We start from the raw sequence: 22,653 nt of genomic DNA on the forward strand, positions 1-22,653 counted from the left end.
AGTATATATTTTTCAATATATTAAAGCAGTTTAACAATACATTATTCCAACCATTCTGATATACACTGGCATGGTTAGTCACTACTAGTTACAATTTATTAAAAAAAAAAAAGAGGTTTCATAGCTCACACTATATCGTGATAGGCAACATTAATTTTGCCTATCCTCTTACTTATCTGACTACTCAAAATGAAGTTAACTCTAGTGGTGTATATGGGTATATATTCATGTACTAATATATAAAAATATAGATATAATTAACACATAGGTATAGACTAATACATTAATATATATAAATTAAGGTACAAAAATTAAAACATTGCTTTTTTACATTGAATTATCCTGAATTTTTATGGTATATACTATAAATGATCAACTACTTATCTATTATGCAATCAGATTTTAAGATATTTTTATACCTATAATTACTTTTAACACTATTTGAATAATAGTATATAGTATTCAAGTGCATTTAAGGTTTTTTTAAAAATTGGTTTAAAATTTTAATAGGCAACGTCTTTGGAAATATGATTAGTTTTTATTAAACCAAATATTAAAGGCAGAACACATTTCTTTTAGTAGAGCTGATTTTTATATTTCAATACGTTTCCTATAAAATGCAAAATAATACACACTTAGTTTTTACAAATGTATAAAAAGCCATTTCCTTATCTGATTTATAAATAAATGCAAATTTTCAAATTAGTTGAATATAATCAATATTCTTGTATTTTGTTCATATTGGAATATTAGGGCTGTCAGAAAAATGTAGGGAGATTTTGCATTTCATTTATTTAATAACTAGTTAGTGATTACCTCTAACGGGTATATGTTTCTTACTCAATTTAAAGTGACATCATTTGATGTGATTTTAATGTTGCACTTACAACCTTCTGAATAGAAGGTTTGTAAAGTGACGCTTTGTGGGAGGAGAAAGAATGAGAAAAATTGGAAGTTGCACATACAAATGTGAGTTAATGACATGCTGGAAATTCAAAAGGTTCTGGAATAATTCTTGGTTCACAGTCGCTATTCAATGAATGCTTGATAGGAAATAAATAACAAGAACATTTTGATGATGGCGGTATTTTTAAATGTATATTAACAATCACTTTTTCTTCAATTAAATTTTCAGATTATCTGTATGTATGGTAAGATGAATACTGGGTTGATTTTACTTTTTTTTTTCTGCTTACATCCTTGGAAGATAGAACAAAATGTGTTCCCTACATAAAAATAAAAATCCTCCCCTGATATGTTTTTATTTTCCTTTGTGCTTCAGATATGTGGATTGTTCTTTTTGTCCAGAAAGATCACCGTCCAAATATTTCTCTTCAGCATTTGTAGTATAAATATGAGGAGTTTCAAAATGTTTGTGGAAAGCTTCTATTATCCTTTAATCACATTTTTCCACAAACTGTGTGACACCCTTTGAATATGCGTAACAGGATGCTCTCTTATGCTAGAGACATTGACAATATTTAGAAACTGCCTATGTTTTTATTACTGTGGGTTGCTTTCTTTAGAAAATTCATTCATATCTGCCTTAAAATAGTAAGGTTGCTAGAATTAATTCTTGCATAAATTATAGCTGTTAATTGGAACATTTAAGAGATTGTTATTAAATGTATATGCTAAATGCATATATGTAGAATATTGTGCCTTTTGGCAATTACCAATTTTAATCACTTTTGAAATATACAATAGCCTTAAGCATATAAATGGTTATTAATGTGATAAAAATATACTTAATACTTTAGACATTTAATTTCACAACTAGAATTACTGAAGCATTTTTGTGTTCTGGACCTTTTGAGTATCATTTTGAAACTCTAGGTCCACTCTTGCGGGGGAAAAAATGTGTACACTTGCATATCTCAATTTTGTTACAAACCATTCCAGTTTTTCATATTTCCTGTGAACCATCTGTAAAACTTATGACCCGAGGGACTAACCGAATACATATTTTAAAATTGATTCTCAATGAAATTCTTACTAAGTATTCCTCAACAATACCTGAGGATGTGTCAAATAGAAGGAGTGTGTGTGTTGTTTTCTTAGCACTAGCAACCTCTTGGAGAAGGAACTTTATTTGGGACCGGATTTTCCTATAAAAATGGCCAAATTCTAGAACCAATTCTGCTTCCTCCTTTTGAGCAGTAGAAAAATGAAGTAACACATTAAAGGCATGCATTTTGCTGTAGAAATGGAGGTATTGATCGCATTAATGAAATGCTCTTCATTGCATATATAATTGATACTGTTGGCAGACATGCAAATTAGCAACCAGAGGAAGGCAGCCAAACCAATATGTAATTGAATATATATTCCTACCTACTTGTAAAATGTGACTTCTTTAAATTTTGTCCATTTTCCTTTTGTTCTTGTAAGGTGCTCTGAATGCCCTTGGAGACATAACAAAAGATCATTTCTACTAATCATGATACCAGCTCAGATTTTGGGCATTTTATTTATCTTAATAAAACAAAGAACTTAATAACACAATGCATTTTATTTGACTAGAGATGAAGTTTATAAGTTAAAATGAAGTTTTGGCACCACTCCAAATATGTACTCCCATTTCTAAAAAAAAAACACACTGCTCAGGATTTGAACCTATTTCAAAGGCCACATGGTCCTTCCATACATTGCTCACCTCAAAGTATTAAATATCACCTTCAGAATCAGGGTGAATTAGAAAAAGAGAAAATATACATGCACACACACACACCTTTTAAAGACAGCGAAAAGGAACCAAAACGCAAACACATCACAATATAGTGGCCCTGAATGTATTTTTGGAAAATAAAACATGGAAATAGCTTATTCATTCAAAATAAAACAAAACAGCAAAATCCTCACTTCCCACTAGTCAATTACAACCCATAGCAACCATCTAAAGACAGGATGGAACTGCTCTTGTGGGTTTCTAAGATGGTATTAATCTTTATGGGAGTAGTTAGAAAGCCGCATCTTTTCCCACGTGATGGACTGAGTGATGGCTTTGAACTACTGACCTTAGGGTTAGCAGCCTAATTTAACCCATTATGCCACCAGGGCGGTTATTCATGTAGAATGTTGTCATAGTATTTGTCATATATGCAGATTTGTTTAAAACGTTTGAATAGTATTTATCATATATACAGAGATGCTTTTTATAACTGCATTTTCACTAACTCTAGTTTTCTCTACCTCCCCAAGAAAGACATTTTAAACATGGCAATTTAGTAAGAATTTGTGTGTGTGTGTGTTTTCCACTAGAAGTGAGAGATAATGCCAGTTTTTGTCATGCTTCTGGGTAAGATATCCTGAATAAAAATTATACTCAACACAAATACATATTCATGTCATGATCATAATTTTCTCTCAGTGTATTTTTCATGTAATCATTTTTATTCTCCCCAATTATGAATTTCCTTAGTTTCAGTTCAACCCAATATTAGACCTTTTTCCAAATAAAAACTACCTGGTATAAATGGAATGTGAGACATCGGACCTTTTTGTCCTGCAGAAATGGAAATAGATCTTTTATTGTTTCAGAAAATCGTATTTTCATTCTAAATTGTCCCTGATTGCTCGATAAAGACACATCCACATTTTTGAGGTATCCCAACACCAGGCTCAAATTCAAGGCCCAAAGATCCATGGCTATCAGGTTGATACTTATCAGCCAGTCAGACAGAGTAGAACCACTGGACTATCGAGACTAGTAACATCATTAGATTCCCATAATGTTCAATCCTTTTTCTTGTGAGCACAAGACATATTTTTGTTGTTATGTGCCATCAAGTTTTTGAATCAGTGAACCTGTACACAGCAGAACACACTGTTGGTACTTGCTTATCCTTTGCTCTTTTAGCTTAGCGCTGAAACCACTGTTTCCATCTGTATCCTTCAAGATCTACCTGTTTTCATTGAACTTCTGCTTTACCTGCATGCTGTCCTACAGAAAAGGACACTTCCTAATAACCTACACAAAGTACGTGAACCTAAGTTTCACCAAACTCCCTTCACAGAGCACTCCATACTTTTGCCAAATCAGAGTTGTTCATTCCTCTGGCAGACTGTTGCATATTCAATATTCTTTGCATCACTTTAATTTTGAGGCATCAATTCTTCCCCAGTGTTCCTCATCCACGGTGCATATTTTACATACACACAGAGCAACTGAGAATACCGTGGCTTTTATCAGGCTCCTCTGAGCCCTCAAAGTGCCAGTTTGGCTTTATGACCCGTCAAACAGGTCTTTGCCATCATATTTTCCAAATACAAGTGATTTCTTGATTGGTGATTTCATGGGAGTTTATAGTGGGTGCAAATGAAATGAAATCCTCGATGGTGTCCATCTTTATCTCTGTCGTCTTGTTGCTCACTGGCCCCACAGTGAGGATGCTGCTTTCTTTATGATGAGGTGCAATCCCTCTGAGAGCTGTGTGGGCTTTCGTCTGCCTCAGTAAAGGCTTCAGGGCCTCTCCATTCCACTTTCTATCAGCAAGGTTCTATCGTCCGTGTATTTCAGGTGGTGAAGAAATGTTCCTCTATTGCCAATGTCATCGTCTTCTTTAGATAGCACAGATTATTTGTTCACCATATGGATTATAGAAGTATGGTGAACAGACAGAGCCCTAACCCATACCTTTCTGACTTTAAGGCCCTTGTCTTCTCAGAACAACTGCTGAATAACTGCCGTGGTGAGTGTACAGGTTATACATCAGCATCATTGTTTTGAATGAAATGTCCATTCTTTGCAATATTACCCATAATTGGTTATGATCCACACAGTCAAAGGCCTTTGCTTAGTCTAATATATTATAAAATATTAAATCTGAAAGATAAGTGTGACTTATTTGGACCTTATCCTATTTATGGCTATTAACCTTTTGTTACTCTGTCTGTACTGAAATTCAAAACACAACTAATAAATCAGTGGAGCCAAAAGAACTACATAATGCAAATGGTATTTTGATTCGTTAAATATATTCCCTTTCTGAATCACATAGTTAACTGGTACAAATGAAACCATAAATCGCTCTAATCATGAAATTTAAGCTAAGCACACTTGTTATAACATAAAATTAATTTAAATTCTGTCCATTTTCTATTTTTGTATATTATTTTGACTGAACTATTCAAATACTTTCACTTAGTAGATAGTCTGATAACTTTTCATCTCTTCTGCTTCCCTCTCTCCCGTGTACTAACACACAATGAATTTCAGGGAAACAAATCCATTGCGCTCAATGGTTTCTGAATCATAGCGACCCAGTAGGGCAGAGCAGAAACGTCCCATATAGTTTTCAAAGCTGTAATTTAAAAAAAAATAAGTTTCCCAAACTGCTAACCTTTGAGTAGCAGCTAAATGTGCAACCAGGGAGCCTTTCGATAAATAATCATAGTTAAAACAAACAACACCCCTCCCCCACCCCCACTCCATTCCCACTGACTCATGGCAACCCTACAGGACAGAGGAGACCTGCGCCTGCGGGTCTACAGGAGTAGAAAGCTTCATCTTTCCCACCAGGTTTAGAACTGCTCCCTTGCATTTCACAGCCCAACACGTCATCACAATAGCACAGGTGTTTCCATAGGAATCGCTAGTAAGTCAGCTATCCTATGTACATGCTTGACACTCGTTTATTTGCTGATTATATTTTCTAATCATCACATTCGTCTGAAAAGGAAAACGTGTTTTTTTCTGTTTTATTTGTAAGGCAACAGAGTTTCAGAGACTTTGACTAATTTATTTATACTTTTTCTGTACACGCTAGAAGTGAATACAGATTAAGTTAACTACTGCAAGCTCATATCTCCTTGCCAAGTTAGTAATTTAAAAACAAACAAATGCATTTAAGGATATTTTAAATCTCTTACAGTTAATCTACTTCAAGCATACAATATAACAATCTTCATAAACTTTCCAAATTGGCAGGTATCAGTAGTGAATGATTTCAGTGCAATTCATTGTCCATTAAAATCCTGCATGTCCATTTCATCCTGATCGCCACCTTCAACTCCAGGCCACTGCCCATCCCCCTCTGTACAGATTCTCTTTCTTTCCAGAATCATGCATGCATGTGAAATCATACAGTGCTCATACGTAATCTCTTGTATTTGGATACTTCGTGACACTAGTTTAAAGTTTTAAAATGAATATATCATTGAATATCATCATAAAAAGTAATATGGTAAAATGCCAGCAGCACTGCATTCCCCATGATTAGGAACTACTTTCCCTCATACCATTTCTGGTTGTCATATATTTTTATCTGACTCAAGGAGACCTAAGAAAATCCAAATTACACTTCATTGGAGTGACCAATCATCATGGTTACACTCAAGTCTGGAGATTACCTATTAAATAATAGGTTGAAATTGCTTACCTGTAAAAACCTGAAAATGCAAACAAATTGTAGAAAACACATGAGGTATTACCATCTTACCAAGTGAAAATGTCCTGAATCAACAATGTTTAATAAACATTTTGTTGGCCATGCACTGATGATAGCGTGCAGTCCCCCTATTAGGCGCTGCGGCAGGTGACACAGCTGAACGCTGTGTCCACTCTCAATCAGACAGCAGTCCTCCCGTAGCTTCTTTCATGCTCATTGGAGTAATTACAGTGGGACCTCTTGGCAGACACTCTTTACTTTGCATTCATGATAACGTTTCCTTACGTTACGGATATGTTTTTGTGTTTTACTATATTATAGGATGAGTGTTAACTAGTGAGCAATTTCAATTGAGCGAATATTGTCAAACTCAAAATTCATCAGACTTTCTACAGTATTAGTAGAAAGAAAATATATGCTACCTCCTAGAAATTCTTTAAGGACAATATTCAAACAACAAAAACAACTTTTATCGAGTCAGTTCTGACTCACAGGACCCAAAAGAGCATCCCGACTCTCTAAATCTTTATGGGATCATATAGGCTCACCTCTTCCCCATGGAGCAGTTGGTAGGTTTGAACCAGCAACCTTGTGGTTACCAATCCAACTCCTAATGAAAATAATCGCACATTTTAGATAGATGATAATGAATTTAATAACATATGAATATTCTTGGAAATGGGAATCAGTGGTATTTATACTAAAAACAGCACATTATTCAAATTTTATTTGCTTTTAGGATGGCATTTCTTGATATTTAGTATCAATTTTAATTCCCCAAGTGTGACTTTTCAATGAATATTTAAACTTATTCTATTCTCTGAAAAAATATTAAAAAGCAATATGAGATGACAAGAAATAATCCATAACAGAGAGAATCCTTTGTGAATGTATTATATTCTTAAAGAATCAAATACACACTGATAATGGAGATGAATGAAGAGTTAGAAAGCTGACTTTGGTTTCCTGGGTATTTACAACTGGGTTTTTCCTTTGTTTCTGTATTTTAATTCAGAAGCAATAATTTTGTATGTGTATTAATGTAGATCAAACAGAGAAATGCTAAATATATTAACTTTTCTAGGTAGCTATATGAATATGATATTCACAAGTTAATATTTGAAATAGTTCAGAATGGTGACTAGCATATAGTAAGCAACATATTGCATTTGATAAAAAATATTTATATATTTCCCCAAAGTTTATTAATGTAGCTTTAAAGTTATTTGTTTGTCAGTCTTTTATGCAATTGGCTTCTTTTCTAAACTTGAATTCTAATAGCACAACAAGTTGAAATAATCTATACATATAAAGTTTAAGTTATCTTGATTCTTCTTCCTCTATGTATATGTGTAACTTAAATATTGGGGACACCCTACTTAAAGGTCAACCCTGTTTGTATAATAAAATGTGATGTAAAAGAAATATTCAAAACTGGTTAAACATCCACAGAAATATGGGCAGAATTAGTAAAAGGTCATTTCTATGGGGATTTAAGAAAACCATAAAATGAAAAATTGATAGTCATTTGAATTTTCTATGAATCTATAACTGCTATTTTCCTCTTTAATAATTGCTTGTAAATGATGTTTTTATTCCTTTTTTTCCCTTTGAGAGGGAAGTAGCATAGGTTTTTAGATGAAAAATTACTTTTGACTTATTTCTGTTTGAAAAATCATCTTTTAGAGTTCATCAAAGAGAATATAGTTGAGATTTGCATTCAACATCTCACTGGATGTCAGATATGCATTTGCTTGCCTGTATTTCGTTTTGTTATTTTATGTTAAATAAAATAAGACCCAAAGAGGGGGAACTATGTAAAAGGATTGTGTGACCGGAAGGAACAAAGTTATAGACGTGTGTATGAGACTTCTCTCATTCTTCTTAGTTTGAATCCCCGTAAACATAGCATGATTCCACATAGACAGCTGACCAATAACTACAGCCCCAAGCAAAGCGAAGAACTTATGACACCTCTTTGGTATGAGATTAATTTGTCTTGTCAGATATCTTTATTTCTCTTGACTGAAGAACTCTATCTTGGGTGCAGCCGACACTTAGTGTGGCATTGGATATTTATTTGTTTGGGGACACTTATACCTGTAACCACATCTAGGAATGGTGATAGTGCTGTGTGCTATGTATGTATATTTAATTTTAATGTTCATATTTCTAGTTTATCTCCTTAGCCTTCACCTAATGTGTCTAGCCCTCGACATTGAGCTATGAGGGACAGACAGTGGAACCACAGGCTGAGGAACTGTCTAACACAAGGGGTAGAGACAGTTCCTGTTAACCTTTACTTCTACTCTGTTGAAAGAAATTAGGATCTTCTTGCATGAACCATCATAACAAAAATATGCATGTAATACATACTTTTGATGATAATTCAATGTATGAAATATTTAAAACTAGCGATTAAATACACAACGTTGCACACACTTAACAAAAGCACTACTCTCTCTTTTAGGTTACCCATATTACTTTAAATTCCATCTCTTGAAGAACCTCTCCACTCACAATAACGTGTCTAACTTTAGCCATTAATGCATAAGCTGATATGACATAAATTGTCACAAGCTGGTCATAACCCCTTGGCCTGGAGATAGACACCCAACCTTCAATTGAACTGGTGAGGTTATCTTCCTTTGGGCATTTGATTTTTTTTTTAATTTGATAGAAAAAGACCCTGGGAGATTTTGAGAGAGGGTTCAACAATGTCTACGACTAAGTCAACATAAGTAATTGTGTGCTTTTTAAAAAAACTTATTTGGCTCTTTTCTATAATTTTATAAGATAGTCTAAGACGGGGTCAGTATATTTCTGTCACCCCCAGCCCTCTAGATATTAAAATCATTTTCATGAAGTCCTGCTATTTGCAATTAAAAATCCTAAATATAGTTTATAAAAAGAATTTGTTAATACAAACATTTTACATTTATTTTTAAATCATTTTATTGGGTACTCTTTCAGCTCTTATCACAATTCATACACATATCCACGTGTCAAGCACATTTATACATATGTTGCCATCATCATTTCAAAACATTTTCTTTCTACTTAAGCCCTTGGTATCAGCTCCTCATTTTTTTCTCCCTCTCCCCCACCTTCCCTCCCTCATGAGCCCTGGATAATTTATAAATTATGATTTTTTTCATGTCTTTCGGCACAGTACCCGCTTTCAGCACAGTACATGCTTTCTTCACAGTAGCTGCTCTCTACACATGTGTAACTGGTCCGCATAAGTACATTATGTTGCCAATCCTGTCACATACACCTGTATTTGTATGGGGTTATGTGATGGGATTGGCACGATGATGTCTTCATGCCGGGTACTTCTATGTGGGTGTGTCCGCATGTGGGCAGACACGCCTGGAGACGCATAGAGGAGCCCTGTCCCAGTTCCTAAGACCATCGGAAAGATGTGTTTTCCGATGGTCTTGGGCGACCCCTGTGAAAGGGTCGCTCGATCCTCCAAAGTGGTCATGACCCACAGGTTGAGAACCGCTGCACCATCAGGTTGTTAGCAGAAAATTGAAGCTTTGCAAACATGGAGGATGATGACATTAGGGAACAAAAAGGAGGGTGAGGACAGGACCATTACAATACTACCAAGTGAATTGCTCTTTATGTTTAAAATGATGGTCCAGTCCTATTTACGAATAACTTTGACCATCACAGCCAGCATTTCCCTTACTTCACACTTCTGCATTCATCATCGACATATATATCTTTTTAGCACACATAGTGGAAGGACGTTTGTTTTTCATTACTGTCATAAATACTGTTGATAAGTGAGTAGAGGTGTATTTAGACTTTCAGGGACTTGCTTCCGTTCATTTAAGAAGCAGATTGGTAGGTTCCAGGAAAAACTCTTCGATTATAATCTACTTCAAATTTCTTTCTTTTATGCTGTCCCTTGAAGAGTTTTAACAAAAAGAAAAAGGAGGCATTTTAGGAAGAGGCTGGTAGCAGGCCAGGAATAATACAGAGAACCCTATGGAGAAATGCATAAGCTAAACCATGGTCATAGGTAGAGATATGTATATGGTCAGGGTGCTGCTCAATATGATACACTGATATTGAAATATTGCATTATGATCAGCCCAATATTTTGCTAAAATTTTCTACCGGGCAATGTTTTTCAAATGGAGATGTGAGGATATTTTATTATCCTTATCTTAGATTACCTATTAGTGTTCTTCAAAAATGTTGGCAACTCGTTAAAGTCAGTAGGAAAAAATTCAAGATTGTAAGCAAGAGAGAAGCGTGAATAAATTAATGATTTCTAAAGATGATTTTCCCCCACATTCATTCAAACAGCTATCAAGTATTTATTGAAAGTCGATTCTATGCTGGTAACTAGAGACAACAAAGTGAACAAAACATGCTTTTGGGTTTCAATAAATTAATGTCTTGAGTAATTTCTATTTTTGAGGAATTTATATCTTCAAAATATTTGCATTCTATTTAATGAACTATACTGAATAGACACAGTAGTTACTCAATAGCATGCCAAGTGAGATGATCTTCCTTGTAGAATTAGTATGCAGACTGTGGTAAAGTTTAAAAGCTCAGAGAATGAATTATTCTTCAAGAAGAGGGTAATTCCAAAGCATTCACCAGAGTATTAGTGGATATTCAGGCATCAAAAATGCATTCATTGCGTTGAGAAATTCAGTCTTAAGAGATCACATTATGAACAGAATGGAGGGCAAGGCCTTGAGAAGTTCTTGTGCAATCACTTCTTAGTGTTTTTCAGTAGGATGGAAATTAGAAATTACCAATTTGACTTCTTTTCCCATTGTCTACTTATCTATAAGAAGGTCAAATGAAAGGTCGGCTTTCATTTGACATTTTAAAATATTACTGGAAAGGATCAAGAACTTAAGGAACATGAAACACTAAAAAAGCAATGTGTATTCTATTTGGAAGATAAAAATGGTTTTTTATATATTTTTAAAATATTTCATATAAAGTCACAGGAATATGTGAGTTTCCAAAAGCAAAATTGTTCTTGTCATAAAAAAGTCCTTGCTGGCAAGCCTATCTTGTTTAATGTACAAGTATTTGGCTACTTAATGGTACCTAAACTACTAATTCTCTACTAACTTTCTTTTACTTAATTGCAGCCATCCAGCATTTCAAAGTAGAAATCTAGAATCTCCTCATTCTCAAAAAATTTATTAATAGTTCTATCTTTCTTGATAGTAAATTAATAATCGATAAAACAGTACCTCTGAACTTAAGATAAAGGACTCTAATCTTAAGTTTGGGAAAATTAAGAATCAGCCACATTGTCATTTATCCATTCATTGACTCCGCCAACCTTGAAAAGCCCTTCACACGCAATATTTTTATCTGTCTTATGTATTTACCTATCTGAAAAATTCATATACTTAATATATCACCAAAATGTAGAGATAGTAAGATTGACAGGATGTCAAGGGGACCCACAGCAAGATGTGGGCACCATCTCTAAGCCTTGGTGCTTTTATTTATTCAGTCAAGGGTTTAGAATTGAATTCATAAGCCCTTTCTCATATTTAACATTCTGTAAGGATGTGTGTATACTGTGACTCCATAAACTGAAATTGGTAGGGAAGTCTCTACTCAATCAATCTCAAGGTGAAAATGGCCTGGTGGTTGATGTGCCATAGTCACTGTTAGGGTTTCCTGGGGGACCCCGTTGTTTAGCACTCCACTACTTGATGCAAGGTTGGCAAGAGAACCAACCCAGTGTCATTCCCACAGATAGGCTTGCTTTCCTGCTCCCAAGAGGTCGCACCCAGAAAGAAAACTGATGGTATGATTTGGCCCTGCACACGTGGACTGCCACGAGTCAGACACCTGCAACTATTAGTGACAATTATGGATCATTGTTCTTTTGATAGTATTAGTTTCACTTTGTCTTTATACTATATGCACATCTTGTGCTTGTGTTTATGAGGAGAGTATCACAAATTTATCTTCAGAACATTGCTTTCCACCATTAACTTAGTGAATCCTATTTTTCCTGCTCATTTCCTTCTCTCTTCTGCTAAGTCCACCCTGGCCTCTGTTCAGCACTACATTTCCTGTGCTGCCATCCCATTTTTGATTGTTCTCTTTCTGCCTTCATCTAACACTTATCATCAATAACCATAGGGTTTTATTGTACATTTACCTATTTTTAACTCTACACACTCATCTTCTCTATTAACATGAAGAATGAGACCAGCTCATCCACTTGCAGTGTATATTATTCTTGTTGCAGATTTATTTATTGTCCAATAGATGTTAGACACATGTGACAAAATGGATTCATATTACTAAAACGTAAATATTTTAAACATTTTCTTTGGTTATTATAACTTTTTAGAAGAAATACATCAGTCTAGTACCAAGAAGTTGGAGATTAAAGATGTCCAAAATGTCTAACTCTTAGATTCTCTTATGCCACGCCCCCTTCTCCTTTTAGTCCAGTACCTCACATCCCTAAGTTTTGCAATTCTTTGCAAGTCTTACAGAAACTCATGAAATTTTAAGGAGATATCTCATGATTGTGTGTGCTGTTAAATACCAAATCTGAAGGTCAGACAGAGGCCAGCCAAATGCAGGATCCAGATTCAGAAGCCAAACATGTTAAGTAGTCAAAGCAGGTCTTCTTGCTTCTACCAATTCTCACCTAGGATGCAATGGTCTTGACAGGGAAGACTAGGATGGAGGTGTGTTTTTTAGTCTTTCAGTATGCTGTGCTCCCAAGGAATATTTAAGCCATACTCTCTAGTAGGGGAGAGACAAGGAATCCCCACCTTAATCCAATTAACAGAGATCTCTCTCCAAAATGGGATTATAATGGTAGGCACAGTGGCTCGTGTTCACAGTGCATCACAAAAGGGCTCATGGCAATGGACTATAGCCAGAACAGTCAATTAAGTAATTGGCTACATCTCATTTCCACAGTCACATTAGGCATATTAGAAGTGATAAATAGTCACTTATGGCTGGTGGTTACTATAGTAGACAGTGCAGATATCAAATACGTCCATCATCCCAGGAAATTCTAGTAGAAAATCCTGTAGCATATTATTGGCATAAAATAGATGGTCAAATAAATAATATTAAATGAATGAATACACAAATTCTAATCTTAAACAAAAGGTGGTATATACCAATAAAGAAAGAAAAAAGCTGAAACTCACTGTCATCGAATTGATTCCGACTCATGAAGGCCTGATAGGAAAGTCGAATGGTCGCTATGGGTGTTGCGGACTCTAAAGTGTTCCAGAGCAGACAGCCTCATCTTTCTCCTGTGGACTGGCTACTGGTTCCCAACTGCAGTCCAATGCACAGTCACTACATCACCAGGGCTCTTTGTATATGATTTCTTAAAATAAGATCTCCTGTCGGATACTTTGTTAGCTGTAATCATTTCCATGCAATGGTAGAAATGGTAAAAGTAAAAAGAGAACACCTATACTTCAGATCCATGGTCATCATAAAAAAGCCCCCAAAGTCAAAAAACTAAAGATATCCCCCTCTGCCCCACACCCCCGAAATTACTGTGATTTCTAACTCATTGCAAGTGATTGAATTAAAAATATTTCAATAAAAGATACTACACAGAAGAACTGTAAACAAATAAATAAGCTGCCTAAGGATATCTGGGCAGTATCTAATTGGTCCACTTGTATTACGTTATTACGTTGTACCAAAGTTCATAAAGAGGAATATTCCCAATGACCCTGTTCTCTAAATATCAAATAAAGACTATTTTCACTAGATTTAACTTTACAAAAAAAAAAGATACTATGCATTCCTTTACAATTAAATGATCTATTAAAAGAAGTAGAGAACTAGTCTGTGTTGGTGAAATGAAATTCGTGTTAGGAAGAATTGTGCCTTCCCTTTCCAATTAAAAATATAGTTACGTAGAGTTATTTCCACTGATTTAATAATTGATAGCATTGCCAGAGACCTTTGCCAAGGGAAGCGTTTGCTTCGCATGTGCAGCTTCCGTAACGATTTAGACAAAGTTTGCTGTTAGGGGCCTTCAAGCAGGATCAGATTAATAAGGATGTTACTTACAACAGAGCAGAACATTTCTTGGTCCTGGGCAATAGGAATGAAGAATGTGATGGAGAATGACTATATGATGGTAGCATTGCTAGTATCATCATACAGTTATCGCTGACACATCAAAGTGAAGGAATCACCATCTTAGTAAAGTTGAAAATCCAAATAATTTCATACAAATTTAGTACTGTATAGATAGATAAAACATGCTTAAAATTCTACTTTACTAGTGGATCATGATTGATAACCTACCTTGCTGGTTTTATTTCATATCAATTCCTTACAATTTATGTGGTTAGTTTTAAAATTCACTCACTCATCTGAAGAGCAGGGGTGTGAAGTCCCTATTATGGTGGAAGTAGTTGCACTGTGTCTTTATCTTTGTTCTCAACTTGAAGTATATATAATTTCTAAAGTTAAATGAAATCAGTGCATGTATTTGATTACAGTTACGATGATCTATAAGGCAGAATAAAATTTATGATGTAGTTTAATAGGAATCACTTGATCAAATGAGATACATTGCTTTAGAGAAACAACTATTTAGCTGTATCTTTTAATGAAAGAGCCATGGTGACTCAATGGTTAAGCAGTTAGCTCCAAACTCTGAAGCCCGTGGTTCAAACCCACCATCCATAAAAATTTGGCAGTCGGCTTCATTAAAGATTACAACTTTGGAAATCACGTGGGAGTGTTCTGTTTTCTCCAGCAGCTTGGCTAAGAGTTGGAATCAACTTGATAGTAGTGGTTTTGTTTGTTTGTTTATTTTTTGTATTATTTAAAGATGTTAGAAGTTCACTGGAAACAGAAACTCTATCTAAGAAAGCCTCTTGTCTCATCTTCGCAAGTTAAAACAAGCCATACTGTGCCAGCCAAATCCATTGGCGGCTATTTTGGTGTACATTTCTCTTCTCCGACTTCTCTCTCTCCCCAGAGGTTCAACCAGACCGACCCGACCGGAGGAAAGTCAGGCAGGATTGTTTTCAGTTACTGAAGAAAGCAGCTTGTATATTTACTGGGAGGATCAGAGAGGCAGCGGGCAACCTGGAGAGCTCCCTTGGCTCCTGGTTTGAAGCCTTTGGAGGTGTTTGTTCTTTTGTTTGGCTTTCAGGCGGCCTGTAACAGTATGACCAGCCTGTTCAGCTTTGATGCCTGTGGGCACGGGTTAGATAAAAAAACACAGTACAGAGAATGACAGATGCTGCATTTGTAGTGAAAAGTGTAGAGGAAAAGGGGTCAAAATGGTTGGGTTCACCTGAAGGAGAACACCACTTGACAGTCAGCTTCTTGCACTCTGGTGCTAATTGCTAGGATTCTGGAAGCCACCTCCACTGGCTTTCCAAATGCAAACGCTCACACGGTCATTCTTGGGGGACAGGTTTCAACCAAGCTTCCAGACTCAGACAAACTAAGCCGAAAGACCTGTCAGTAAAAACCTTATGACTCTTGAAGGAACTTGGTCTCACACAGTGTGGAAAGATGGGCCCCTCAGATGGAAAGGTACTCTGTGACAATGCATCAGACATAGCAGATTGTGAGGATGACTTCGGGCCAGGATCTGGTTTCTGTTGTGTGCACAGGTTGGCTGTCGGTCAGAAATGCCTCAACACCCAGCAGCAGCCACAACCCCAAATGAACAAATAAAAATAAATAAGCATACAAAGGTAGTTACAGGCTGATCACGTTGGTGATTATGTGCTCTCCTCCACTGTAATACCCCTCATAGGAATTGGTGCTAGTGTTTTAATTTTTGCTTCACAATCCAATCCCTCATGCAGGTTTTTCCAATTGAGTCTTGGGAGACCAAGAATTGTCCCTGTTTGAAACTTCACGTGCAGGAAATTCATTTATGCAAATCAGTGTGTTAAAAGATAAACAAACATGTGCGTTAGAGTTATTATTCAGTTGATCTTTAACCCTGAGAGATGGACTTCCTCTTTCTTAATCCTGATTCATCCTGATCCTTCTCTCTTATGACATATCATGTTAGTCTGGGCAGACTAGAGAAGCAAATCCATGGACACACATATGTGTATAAGAAAGAGATTTATATACACGAGAAATTGAACATTGAGAAGACATCTCAGCCCAGTCCAGATCAAGTCCAGAAGTCCGATATTAGCCCACATATCCTATATCAATCTACAAAGTCCTCTTCAGACTCTCGAGACACATGCAATGAAACTGAATGCAGCTTGATCACAAGCCAGTGGATATAAAGTCTTTGGATCTAGTGATGTTGTAAGCATCTCAGTGCTGGCAGAGGTCTCTTTGTGGCTTCTCTAGCTTCTGAGGTCTGGTTGCATCCAAGTGACTTGTCTTCTGCTATGTCTCCCAGCGAGTAGCAGAGAGAGAGAGAGAGAGAGAGAGAGAGAGAGAGAGAGAGAGAGAGAGAGAGAGAGAGAGAGAGAGAGAGAGAGAGAGAGAGATCTGCTGCCTCCAAGGAGGAAGAACCAGATATCCCAGAATTCTTAGAAGACCATGCCCACAGAACTCTCATTGGCTATCTCCAGATTGACAGCCTAGACTCCACCCCTAAACCCTTAATCCTTAAATTGACACCAGATGAGGTGACAACCAGATATCATTAAACTTTTCATGAATTCTCTTTAAAGACTTTCCTCATCAAAGTGCAGTTCCTGGACTAGAGCATCGGCATCACGTGAAAGCGTGTCAGCTATACAGAATCCTCAGCCCTGCCAAGCCAGAATCTGCATCCCGACCATATTCCTGGAGATTAGACTGTATATTAGTTTGAAAAGTAATATTTTAATGTCTATGTGATATTGTTGAGGCAATTTTTAAAGTGTAGGACATCCTACACACACACACATACAAACACACATTACTACTACTACTACAACTACTGAAATGAAACGATGTTGTTTTTGTTCTCTACTCTGTAAAAATATCAAGTTATTCAGTAATCAGCTCCATGCCCAGATGCAGTACCAACAGGCATCTTTTATAGGAGATTTTCATAAAGATGTTTTCAGAAAGTTGAGGGTATCAAGGAATGGCCCACAGGGATTTTGTAGGGTGACCTTTACCCTTCCATTCTTAAACCCAGATATTACCCCTGTAGACTCCTTATTAATCCTGATACTCAAAGAACATCTGAAAGGAAAACAAGTAGTCCCCCGGGGATGCCCAAATGGTCATTTTCCTTTGCAGTCATTGAAGGGCACAGAATTCTCTGCCTCAAGGCCAGAGAGGTGGAGATGCAGAGGGAAGTAAATGGAGGACATATAGATAAATAATAGATTCATGTTTAGACATTTTTATTTAGTAAAGGCATCTATGATTTTGTACAGTTGAATAATATCAATGGGAAAAATTGCTCAGAGTGTTGAATATAAAAGGTTTCCCAGATTTGGGAACTATGGTCCTAGTATCATGGAAACTTAAAAATGGGTTGATGTGACAACTAGAAATTTTTAATATTTCAAGTGATTAATGTTATTATTGAATTAGATTACATCAGATTAGTGTATAAATAATTCCTGGCCTATAATGAGCTCTTAATTTTATTATTCTTTTGTATTTATAGTTATCATTTATAATAAGTATTGCAATGTTACATATTGCCGTATTTTCACACAGGGCACTATAATGGTGATTCATGACATCACAACTGTCCCACTAAAACCATCCATATTATATCTTAGCTTACGCTAATTATTTTCTTTAACTTCTAGTTTTAGCTTCTTCTCTGGTTTAAATGAAAAACACTCCTCTTGTCACTCTATAGGTAATGTTTTTTAGTTTGAAGTCACTCATACATATAAATGACTTTAATCCTAGATATTAATTGGAAAAGGAATGCCATTTAAACTTTTAGCAATGGTCTCAGCAAAAATTATGAAACCTCGTGTAGGTAAATATCTTGAACAATGTACCAGAGAGGCATGTGTACTCAGAATGCAACCTAGAGTTGAATAGAAAATTTTAGATGGTCAAAAAACCCTTGAAGTCCAGCACGATAATTCACTGCCTTGTACTTTAAGTAGTTTAAATAACAACTACTCAGTTCACTGTGGCTCCACGTTAGTAAAATATCCTCCATACGTCACCGAGAAAAACAAGCAACTTTATTTGGTAAGCTTTTTATATTTTTTATAGAGAGTCGATGATGGATTTACTTTATTTCACACTAAGCAGATAAATGAAAAGGAATATTAAAATTAAGTAACGAGAGAGCAAACCTATATGGAAGATGCTTAAAACAATTGCTAAAGGAATTGTAACATCTGTTGTCATTGTTTTGAATGGCGATATTCTCTTTCCTTAAGTGAATTATAAACAGTACATTTACTCTAATCCCCAGACGCTCTAAGGAACCAAGAATTTAGTGTCACGTCTGTACTACGTTCAAGGACCTTTCTAGGCAAGAGAGAGATGAACCAAGTGGACAATCATTAATATAGAAAGTAGAATGTGGTGAGGGTCATGAAGTCATCCCTGTGGTGTAGACATCCTGTGGAAGGAGTTTGAGCAGCCTTAAAAGACCGAAATGTGATACATCAAGACAAGATCTGAAAGATGGGTAACCTTTGGGCAAGTCAGGACAGGTCATTCTCAATGAATTTCAAGTATTGAAAATCTGAACCACTTATAGCAATCACTTTTTAATCTTCTATGATAACCTAATTACACTCTCAGAAATGCAAGCGGGGCATTTAAAATGTATCAGTACCTGGTACCCTTCATGTGTCTTAGTTATGAAAACTCACCAAGATGTGAATTAGGATCACGTGATTACAAAAGGCATAAACTGTAGAGAATTATCCAAGAGGCCATAGCATGAAAAAGACCCTGTCCGCTTGCTCTATCATAAACTTCATCTGTATGAGTTGTTTATTGAAGAATCTGGTGCCGTTTATTGCCAGGCTCTTCCTTGTATTGCTTGATAGGATGTGTGGGACATGAGCCTCCGATCAGAAGGCTCATTTTACAGTTCCATTACTCAGGTGTTGGTGAAGCAATGACCAAGGATGGATACCGCTGGGCACGAGGAAGAAAATTGAATTACAAGTTCACAACTAGCAGATATTTCAGAAAGAGAGAAATGTATCGTTAGGGTACTAGTTTCATCATACAAAGCAAGGATTTAAATAAGAAGATAGATATCAATGTCTCAGAGAATTATTTTTAAATATTCAGAATAGACATTGCAAATATTTATATAGACTCCTAAGTTTTAAGCATGTAAGCCCATTTTGTATACTTTTGAAAATATATTTTACTTGCAAAGTATGCTAATGTTCTTTCATCTAAAAGTTCATCAAACAAATAAATGAAAGTTTAAAATGAGCCAATCTTCACCATAAACTTTCTTTTTAATCATTAGTCTTGCTATTATAATTTTTAACTTTTGAAAATGCAATATATAGACAGAGGCAACTTTTTACAACTAACGTGGCTGTCATATCATCAGTCAGAACTTGGGGAGGGTAAATCGCAGCTGATATATTTGGGGTAATACTGGATTTAGAAGACAAGGAAGGACACAGGTTGTGTATATAGGAAACTGTGATGTGGCCAGATATAGACAGACATATCCAAATATATACAAGGGGAAGAAAAAAATGTCTTAATACTGGAATTTGAATTACTACTAGAATTCCCGGTCATAAATACACAGGTTTATTCTAAACAAACCACGTTTAAACATATCACTGGGATCAGCAGATGGCTGCAGACACGGTCTCTCAGTGAGACAATTGTCTGAGTCTCCTTAAGGTGCCTGCAAAAAATGATCCAATCAAAACGGTGGCTTTCCTAAAATATTCTGTTCTATGCAAGACATTTAAGACAACTAAATACAAGGATTAGAGAGATCGTTCATTAGCCCAGAGGCAAGAGAGGTTGTGTTCCAAACCTACTTACTGCAATCAAGTCAATTTTGACTCATCGCAACCCAAGAGGCCATGTGATTTCCTCATTGGGCGGCTGCCCAGCCATCCACTTTAGCAAGAACCTTGATTGCCTGTGCCCTTCTAACAGCAGGTGTACCGAGCCCAACAACAACTTAGAAACCATTCCAAGACAACGTTTCTACAAAGGGCAGGGGTTGTTTGGTGAAACCAAACTCCCTGCCACGGCGTCAATACTGACTCAGAGTGACCCCATCGCACTGTCATGAGGGGTTCCTGGGACTCCAACTCTTTAAGGGAACAGGATGCCTGGTCTTTCTCCCACCGAGTGTGTGGTGGTTCGAACTGATGACCTGGCACCAGAGGCTGGATGCCTAAATACAAGGCTCCTTGCTTACTAAAAGACAGAAAACAGACCCTTGGAAGATAGTGAATGCTTGTGGCCCTGCCAAGTGGTTCTTGAACCACTTTGAGATTGTTTTTACCAAGTGCTGCCTTTCCAGTCGCAGCTATTTCACTTTGTTTCTTTGTAAGACGCACGCCTTCTGATAGCAACTCTATCTCCCAAGATTACCCAATTTCATACCAATTGATTTTATACCAATTCAAAGAGCTTGAGGTCACTTACCAGAATAGCACCTCATCCTTCCTTGCATATGTTCACCGATGTTCACTTGACACTGACTCTGTTACACTGTTATCTACCGACAGTCAACTCTCTTCCACTTTAAAACTACTCTTCAGCGGGCACTGTATTACACCCCCCGTGCTTTGTGGTTGACTCCATATTCCTCTCACAAAGAAATGCATGTAACCTTTCTACCAGTTCCTCCTTAAGCCTCTGACGATGTGGATTGCCCTGGAATTGCTCTGCTGAACGCCCCTGATGTTTCCTAAGTGCTGAAACCAGTGACTTTTTATGATCGTTCTCTCTGTGCAGCTCCTTTGAGTAGAACATTGAAACAACCATAAACCATATTTGCAAGTTTGATTTACCGTGGCTTAACGTTCAGCAACAGATCCCCAGGAACTCTTCTTTTGATTCCAGCTATTCAGAGCGCCTAGTTTGAAAGCCACTGATCTAGAAAACCAGCATTATGTTGATGTCTTTTAGAGAGGACAACACCTCAGGTAAAGGCCAAGCTGATTGTCTGTAGGTTCCTGCACAGCTCCCACTGTTAAATTTCACATTAATTTGAAATTGATTTTTAGTAATTAAAATCACAGTTATATTAGCCTCTTGACACAAATTTAAAACGAAGAGCTTTAACTTTATAAACGATCATGCTTCTTGCGGTTGATGGTGCTAAGAGGTAACCGCACAGCCCTGTAAACTCATGTGGAGTCGCTCTCCCTGAACACGAGCCAGCATCTTAATCTGCTTATCAGTGAGAAATGTTCAGGGAGTGTGAAATTCAACAAGACAGGCCAAAGAAAATTAATTCAGACTTTCCTCAGAAATGCCAATTGACCTAATCTTCCCAATCTATTAATTCCGAAGGTGGAAGGAGCAATGGGTAATCATAATGACATAAGACTTAGGAACTGCACACAGAGCCAGCCCCTGCTCCTAAAGACCACCAGGGAATTCTTAATAGTATGTTAAAGGGGCCCAGGCTGTGCGAAGTCTTATAGGTCAAAAGCACAATCAAATAATCAATAACAAAAAGTGAATTAGGAAACTTGAAGACCAAAATAATGTGATGAGTTGATTTAATAGAAGGGACTCTTGGGGTTAGAGGCATCCTGTAATAATTGCCGAACCATTGCTCCCCGTGAGCCGTCCAGGAACCCAACAGTGAGCTCTACCGGAATACCTAGAAATTATGAAAGCTTGGAATCACAATACAAAGGAAACGGTGTATATTTATGTGTAAAAAGATGTGCCTGTCAGCGAACAAATCGTGGCTATGAATCTATTCCTTTAACCCCTTTAGAAGTAATAAAACAGAAGACTCTGTAATGAAGATGATACTGATCTAAGAAAGATTATGGGTTATTAGAAAGCATCTCAATTAAATCACAATCAAATCAAATATTCATTACTTATTTCCTTCCAGTTTTCCAAGGCAAGTTTCGTAGAAATAATTTCCAACAAATAATGATGATTTGTTGTTGGGGAGGGGCTTAAATGAAGTTCTAATCTAGGTGTCTCCCATTATCACCAGTTGTCCATGCATCAATGTTGGCTCATGGTGACCCCACATGTTTCTACTTGAATTGTGACCAGAGTTTTTTCAGTGGTCAATCTTTACAAATAAACCACCAGGCCTTTACTAATAAAATATGACACCAGGGCTTTCTTATCAGGTACCCCTCTGTGTAGGCTT

At 36.5% G+C, this 22,653-nt stretch overlaps 1 protein-coding gene across 5 annotated transcripts in view; it reads left to right on the forward strand.

Annotated features, from left to right (window-relative positions):
* The window catches only part of PCDH9 (protocadherin 9), a 1,088,104-nt gene that overhangs the window by 32,598 nt on the left and 1,032,853 nt on the right, over nucleotides 1–22,653 (forward strand). The window lies entirely within an intron of this gene.

This window comes from Tenrec ecaudatus, chromosome 11 (assembly GCF_050624435.1).
Source record: "Tenrec ecaudatus isolate mTenEca1 chromosome 11, mTenEca1.hap1, whole genome shotgun sequence".
In the NCBI taxonomy this organism is placed as follows: Eukaryota; Metazoa; Chordata; class Mammalia; order Afrosoricida; family Tenrecidae; genus Tenrec; species Tenrec ecaudatus.